Source organism: Fukomys damarensis, unplaced genomic scaffold (genome assembly GCF_012274545.1).
Source record: "Fukomys damarensis isolate Sample0158 unplaced genomic scaffold, DMR_v1.0_HiC HiC_scaffold_39, whole genome shotgun sequence".
Classification (NCBI taxonomy): Eukaryota; Metazoa; Chordata; class Mammalia; order Rodentia; family Bathyergidae; genus Fukomys; species Fukomys damarensis.
The window spans coordinates 118,879,047-118,886,150 of NW_022900951.1; the positions used below are offsets into that span (position 1 = coordinate 118,879,047).

Genomic DNA, 7,104 nt, shown 5'->3' on the forward strand with positions numbered 1-7,104 from the left:
CTTTCCCTGTCTGGCTTTAAGAAATGTAGAATTCATGAACACAACTGTCATTGGCTGCAGCAGACATTATGCACAAAATTTTAAATACTTTATATAACAGGGTACAAATACAAAGTATATTGGTTAACATTGGCCGCTGAATTGTAAATCTATTCTTTGAACTTTTTCTTTACTGGTTTTAGAAATCTTTCAGTTGTTGAATGAAATCCACCATTATTCCCACTGAATCTCATTCATAACCTACCGTTTGGACCTTTTTGAAGTCCCAAAAGGCATACCATTTCATCTATGTCTCAGGAGTATCTAAAAATCATACTTTCTAAAGTGTAAATTCAGTGGTATAAATTTCTCCCCTACATATTGAGGAGAGATTGATTTCATTAAATGAAGAATATAAACTTTAGGAACTCCAGTGAGAAGATGCTTAATTCCTCGCTTTCTAATACAACATATTTATTTTCTTTTTGTTTATGAATTTTCTTAGCACCTTGTGAAACTTCAGTACCTGATGCTATAATTCAGAGAAGGACATGTAATAACAGGCTTTGTGACAGGTAAGTGCACACACTGAAATGGAGAAAATGGAAAACAGATCACTGAGAGTAAGAATTTAAAAACACATAGATTTCAGCTGTCTTGAAACCATGTCTGAATATCCATGTGGTCCTAGTGCCTCCCACTTAACCTCTCTAAAAATCCCGGAGTTTGGACTCATTGCATACACAAGATACTCAAATATTTGTTTGAGCTGGGGATTTTGCTCAGTGGCTCCAGGCTGTATCGCAATTGCAAGGTCCTGAGTTTGATCCCCATACCACAAAACCAAACCCTCCTCACAAAAAAAAACTATCAAATATTGGTTCAGAGAAATAAATATATGATCTATTGCTTTACTACTTTGATTTGTTTAGAAATTGAATTAATTTAAACTTCTTAGGTTGATATGAGAACTAGAAGTGTGCATCTAATTTAGGTCAAATACCAAAACAAACAAACAAACAAAAAAACAAAAAAAACATATTCAGTTCTTCGGTAACTTCCTCAGTCTGCCCGAAGTCATAATTTACAGAGATATTTGATTTAAATTATCTTTCTCCATTTGTGGGTGGTTACATGGTGGGAATAACCAGTAAGCAGAGGTTGGTGAGGACAAGAGAGCCAGGCTAAGGTGGCTGGCTTAAGGGCATTAGCTCAGTGCATCCTGCTGGTCAGAGCAATTTCTTTAGAGGTTGGCAGATGGCCTAAATTGGTCTAATCTATGTGAATGGCAGGATTTGTGATGTTAGTTTCTTCAGATCCTAAAATTAACTGAGAGGCAATACATTTCCAGAAAATAAGACCAAAATTAGAACTGCATGAGTTCTGAGGCTTAGGCTTCATAACCACCCCCAAGTACCCAGAAGTCTTAAAACTGAAAGACATCCCATCCTCTGCAAATTTAGTACTTGGGCCATTTCTTTAGGGGTTCTAAATAATTTACAGGTTGTGTTTTTAAGTGCTTTCACCAAGCTTATATCGTGAAGATGGTTTCAAACACCCTAGAAGGTGTTTAATATGCTAACTAACTTTTACTATTAGGAAGACAAGGTAGTACATCACTCCAGGATTTGAAAAAATAGAACAATTTAAAAATATTTGTGCTAGGCATTTTGATGCACTTCCTTTGGAAAAAATACCCCATCCATGCAAAAGAATGGTGCCAATTGTAGTATTTGGAAAAAAGAAGGAAGCTCTCGGAAAACTAGGAATTTTTTTTTATTTAACTCACACACTATAGACAGTGTAATTTTCCCAAGAAGATCAAATATGATGGTGAACTCAAAATCAAAGGCTTAGTTGAGCCAAAGCCAGTGACTTATGTGGTAAGCTCATAGATAGTGTGGTGCATAGCACTGCACTAAACTACTGCTCTGGTAATTTACTGGCATAACATGCCTCCTTCACATTCCCTTTCTAGAAAAATCACTATGGGATAGAAAAAAAGGGTATCAGATGAAGAATCACAAAAGCTGGACTTTAATTCTAGCTCTGCAAATTACAGGTGCTGTAACTTTGGATAATGCAATTGCTCAGCATCTTTGCTCTCATTTATAAGGTAGAAATAATGTTACAAAATAACTTCATCTGTTTGGGCTACTACACCTGAAATATAATATACTGGGCAGCTCATAAATGTGCTGCTCACAGATCTAAGATGACCATGCTGTTACAATTGATATCTCCCTCTGCCCTTACATGGAAGAATCCAAACAAGGTATGTGTTTCCAAAATACAATGATAGAACAGGCATGGGGTAAACGTTGCTCTTCCAAAAGGGTGAAATGGGATGTGAGAAAGGAATGACAGGTCCAAAGTAGTCCCAAAACCTGGTGGGGTAACTCTCATTACACATTTGAGACAGAAGAACTTTCTCTGGCTTGATGTTCTGCCTTGAAGTTTAATGTAGAGTGGCCACATCATCTCGTGGTTGTGGGATAGCTCTCAGTGCCTCTATGCCTAGAGTATCTCTTTGGTTCACTTAAAGTAAGTCCTTTGGATCCTAGTTAGGACGCAGAAGTATCTCCTAAGACATGGTAGCAAACCTAGAGTTTCCTGCCAGCATCCTCTAGTGGCAATGGCTACCATGACTTACACTACCCAGAAGTCTGGCAAACCTGCATCTCCTCTAACAAGAGTATCTACAATGACAGGTGGCACTGAATAATGCACTCTGAGTTCCCAAGGGGTCAATAACCCCTTTTTAGAAACTTCTCTGCTGAGGGTCACTTGTATTTTGAATCTGTGATGAAAATGGCATCTCTGATGAACTCTGAATTGTTGATGTTCATCATCAATTTTCATATCAAAGGTCTCAGTGTTCTCCTTTTACAAAACGTATGCCACCTAGTAATTTTCTAAATGTGCAAGCTCTGCTTCCGTCTTGCTGAACAACCCAATTTCTAAGTCTTTTTCTTCTCTTAGCTTTTACTCTAAACAGACAGCATCTTCAACAACTTGTTTAGAAGTTTCTCTATATAAATATCCAAGTTCACCACTAGTAATTTCTACCTTCCACAAAACAATAGAACATTAACAAGACTTGGTACTTTGCCAATTTTTAAACAAGCATGTCCTTTCTTCCATTCTTCAATAATGTGTTCTCATTTCTGTCTGAGATTTTATCAGAATAGTCCTTAGTGCTCAAGTTTTTACCAACATTCTGTTCAGTGTTATTTAGGTCACTAAGAAGATTGAGCCTTCCACAGTTTTTTTCCTTTGATTTCTGGCCCTCATCAGGATGACCTATAAAAATTCAGTGATAGCAATGTGAGCTCTTTCTAAATTGTTCATTAAAATCTCTTCTACCCTTAACCCACTACATGGTTTCAAAGCAGCTTTTTTAGGTATTTAATAAAACAGTTCCTTTATTTCTCAGTACCGATTTCTATTTTGGTTCATTAAGACAGCTATAACAGAACACACCAGACTGTGTGGCTTGTCAGCAGCAGAAACCTATTTCATAAATTTTGGAGGCTGGGAAGGCCAACCACAAGATGCTATTATATTTGGCGTCTACAGAGGACTTCCTGATTTATATATTCTTGCATTATCCTTGAATGGGGAAAGAGGTAAAAGATTGTTCTGGTGACTCTGATGTGAGACCCTAACCCCACTCTTGGTGGTTCCATCTTTATAAGCTAAGCACTTTCTAGGTATCATCACCTTGTGTACTAGGTTTTAATATGAATATAGCAGGGACACATTTAGTCTACAGAACTTGTGTCATCTGTTTTTAGTCAAATATTATACTACATATTAAATTACTCATAATAATTAGTAGTTGAATAATACATGACTTTGGTAAATATGGAACATAGACAAAATAAAGAAGTACATCTATGGATTTCATTTTGGCTTAATTGATATTGATAGGGAATTTTACTCTTAACTTTTTTTACTCAATTAACTTAATTCTAAATATAAAATTTTCTTTTCAATTATACTAAAAGTTTTATGAAAATAATTTTTGCAATGGTTTAAAAAATTTCCTAACGTTTAATGATGCCATACTTATTTATGATGATTTAGTATTCAGTTATTTAAGTCCTTTAAATTTTTAACTTGTACATAATTTGTCAATTAAAATTATATGCATAAATCTCTCATTGTATCTTAGTGTATTTCTATAGGCCAATTGCCTGAGGTAAAACTATTGTATCAGAGATTAGAAGCATTTTAAAAGATCAGGCATGCTGCCAGATCGTCCACAGGAAGTCAAAATCAGTCAGTTTATCCATGAGTTCATTGTAAGTGTGTTTATCTATGATCAATTTAGCTGACATTTTACACTGAAAATTTTCAAGTTTCATACATTTTTTTAACTATATTGTTACATTTAATTTATACAATATAATGACATTTCCCATTGTGGGGAATTTGTAGTTCTACGTAATCCATCTTGTTCTTATTTTTTTCCCTATTCCCTGCCTTCCCTTCAACCCCTCTCTCCCTCCCTATCTACAAAGACTTTGTTTCCATTATTTTTCATTTTCTCCTGTAAATTCCATTCCCTTCTTTCCTTTCCCCTACCCTTTCCATTCCCCCTTCTTCTTTGTCCCTTTTCTTCCTATGTCACATTATCTATTATACTTTGTAGTTCTTATTTACACTCAGCTACCTCATCTTTGACAAAGGAGCCTAACACCCTCACTGGATCAAAGATAGCCTCTTTAATAAAAGGTGCTGAAAAAACTAGGTTTCAACTTGCCAAAGATTAAAACTAGACCTATATCTCTCACCATGCACTAAAGTAAAATCAAAATGGATTAAAGACATAAATATTAAAACAGAAATAGTAAACCACCTAGAAGAGAGGTTAGGTAGAACTCTTGAAGACGATGGTCAGGTTTTATTAAAATTTTATGATTTGATTTGTACAACTTTGAGTATTTTATACATCTTTACTCATAAAAGGGAACATTTTGAAAATAGATTTTGAAATACTAAAATGACACATAAACATTATTTATTCTAATTTGAAGCCATACATTATTATATCTCTTCTGTCACATTTGGGGTCCTGTGTGCTGATGGGCCTTGTCAAAATAATCAATTACATCGCTGTTAACACTTTAGACTTCTCTAATTCTGCAGTTTTCTTGGCCTAGATATTTTTAAAAATTTATTACCAATCTATGAGAACTAATCCAAAATCTGTACCAGAGTCCTTCAATGCCCATATTTCATCTTTAACTTCTCTAAATATATTCCCCATCCTAAAGGAGCATCTTAAAAATATTGCAAAATTGTTTACTATTGGGCTAATTGAATTTTGTGTTGATGTTATAGTTGTTATTGGTTCAACTGAACAGTGTCAAAGGGCAAAATTATATTAGTAAACGGGAACTCACTTCATATTTTTATTTCCCATCAGAAATCACATCAAGTTTAATTTTGCTTACGTGAATTATTTCAATAATTTTGTTGAAAAAATAACTTTTAAATGTATATATTTTATTCGTTTTAGGAAAGCAAGACAAGCTGCAAATGGATATTTTCAACATAAAGTAGAATCTGCTAGTATAAACACCAAGCACATGTTGCATTCATTCAAATCTAGCAACTAATGGAAAATACTAATCCAATCACTTGAATAAAGTGACATATAATAAATTGAAAAATGTGGCTAAATAGAGAATAGTTTCTTTAATAGGCCTCAATGTTAAGAGGAACTGTTAGAATTTAAATGGAAAATACACTGGAAAAGTCTTCGGTGTTTAGAAATGGTGCTTGTAGAGAGTCACTGTACTTACCAGTGAATTGATTCACTGTTGAGTTCATACTTGAATGTGCTGTTGGAAGGTGGGGGTTTGTGTGGAGGAGAGATTAATTAGGACCATACTACTGAAGGGTGTATCTCTCCCTTTGGCTTTCCCTCTCTCATTTACTTCCAGGTTGCTATGTGTCGAGCAGCTTACTTACTACATGCCATGCCGTTTCTGCCCTTGAGCCAGCCAATGACCTGGGCACTCTGAAATCATGAGTCAAAACAGATCCTTTCTCAGGTAAGTGGTGGATATCTGGTAGTTTGTGCCTCAGGTTAAAAAAAAATGTCCACTAAACTGACAATAGTAGGGCATGGTGTGACCTAGGTTTGACTGCTTGTCCTTTCTGGGGTCTTCCTTGGAAATTTGATTTTATATCACTGCCCCATAACTATTATCTACTTTCACTGCAAAACACCTGACCTTATTTCTTCTGGACTGCCAATGAAAAAGCGCTCACTGTTAGGAACTATGTAACTTTGTTCAAGCTCTATGTTGTTATCATTTCTGCCTAGACTAGACCTCCTAATGTCTTGACCTACTTCCTGAATATGAAATGTAGGCATAAATTTTTCAATTTTACTTTTGCAAGCCACTACTCTTCAGATTAATTCCTTTTGATTGTAGCAAGGGCTATAAAGCAATTTCACTGCTTAAACAGAAGCAAATTAGAATTAATATACCCATTTTCACTTTTATGAGCCTTTAGGTATGTATATAATACAAAACAACACAAATTAGCCAACAATGAAACTAACCAAGATACCTATGTGATTATCTTTTGGTGCTTTAAAACAATGCTCCCTTGGACACATCATGAAATGATCATATCTTGATGAAATGCCTGGGCTTTCTCACCATTATCCCCAATGCTTCTTTCTTTCTTAACCATGAAGGCAATGCTCCTACAATCTCATGTCCCTTTCTACGATCAAATACTTCTCTTAATATAATAACCTATTAACTTGCTTTCAGAATCAAGTGTAAGAAAGGCTAAAGTTGAATGTATGTCTCCTCTCTAGAGAAGTAGACTTTTTTTTTTTTTGAGACAGGGTCTCACTATGTAGTTGAGACTGACCTGGAAATCACTATGCAGCACAGGCTGGTCTCAAACTCACAGCAATCCTCCTGCCTCAGCCTCTCAAGGGCTGGGATTACAGGTGTACACTGCCACACCCAGCCAAGAAGTAGACTATTAACTTCTGATTTTAATTTCTTCTTTCTCTCTCTCTCTCTCTCTCTCTCTCTCTCTCTCTCTCTCTCTCTCTCTCTCTTTTTTTTTCTCCCGGGGGTGGAGCTG

General features: G+C 35.5%; 1 long non-coding RNA gene across 1 annotated transcript in view; it reads left to right on the forward strand.

Moving 5' to 3' along the window:
• Positions 1-482: 482 nt before the first annotated feature.
• Positions 483-7,104, forward strand: part of LOC117284745 — a 17,286-nt gene continuing 10,664 nt past the window's right edge. Inside the window, exons 1-2 of the long non-coding RNA XR_004515846.1 lie at positions 483-554; positions 5,934-6,044. This is a non-coding gene — a long non-coding RNA (uncharacterized LOC117284745). The remainder of the gene's footprint in view (positions 555-5,933; positions 6,045-7,104) is intronic.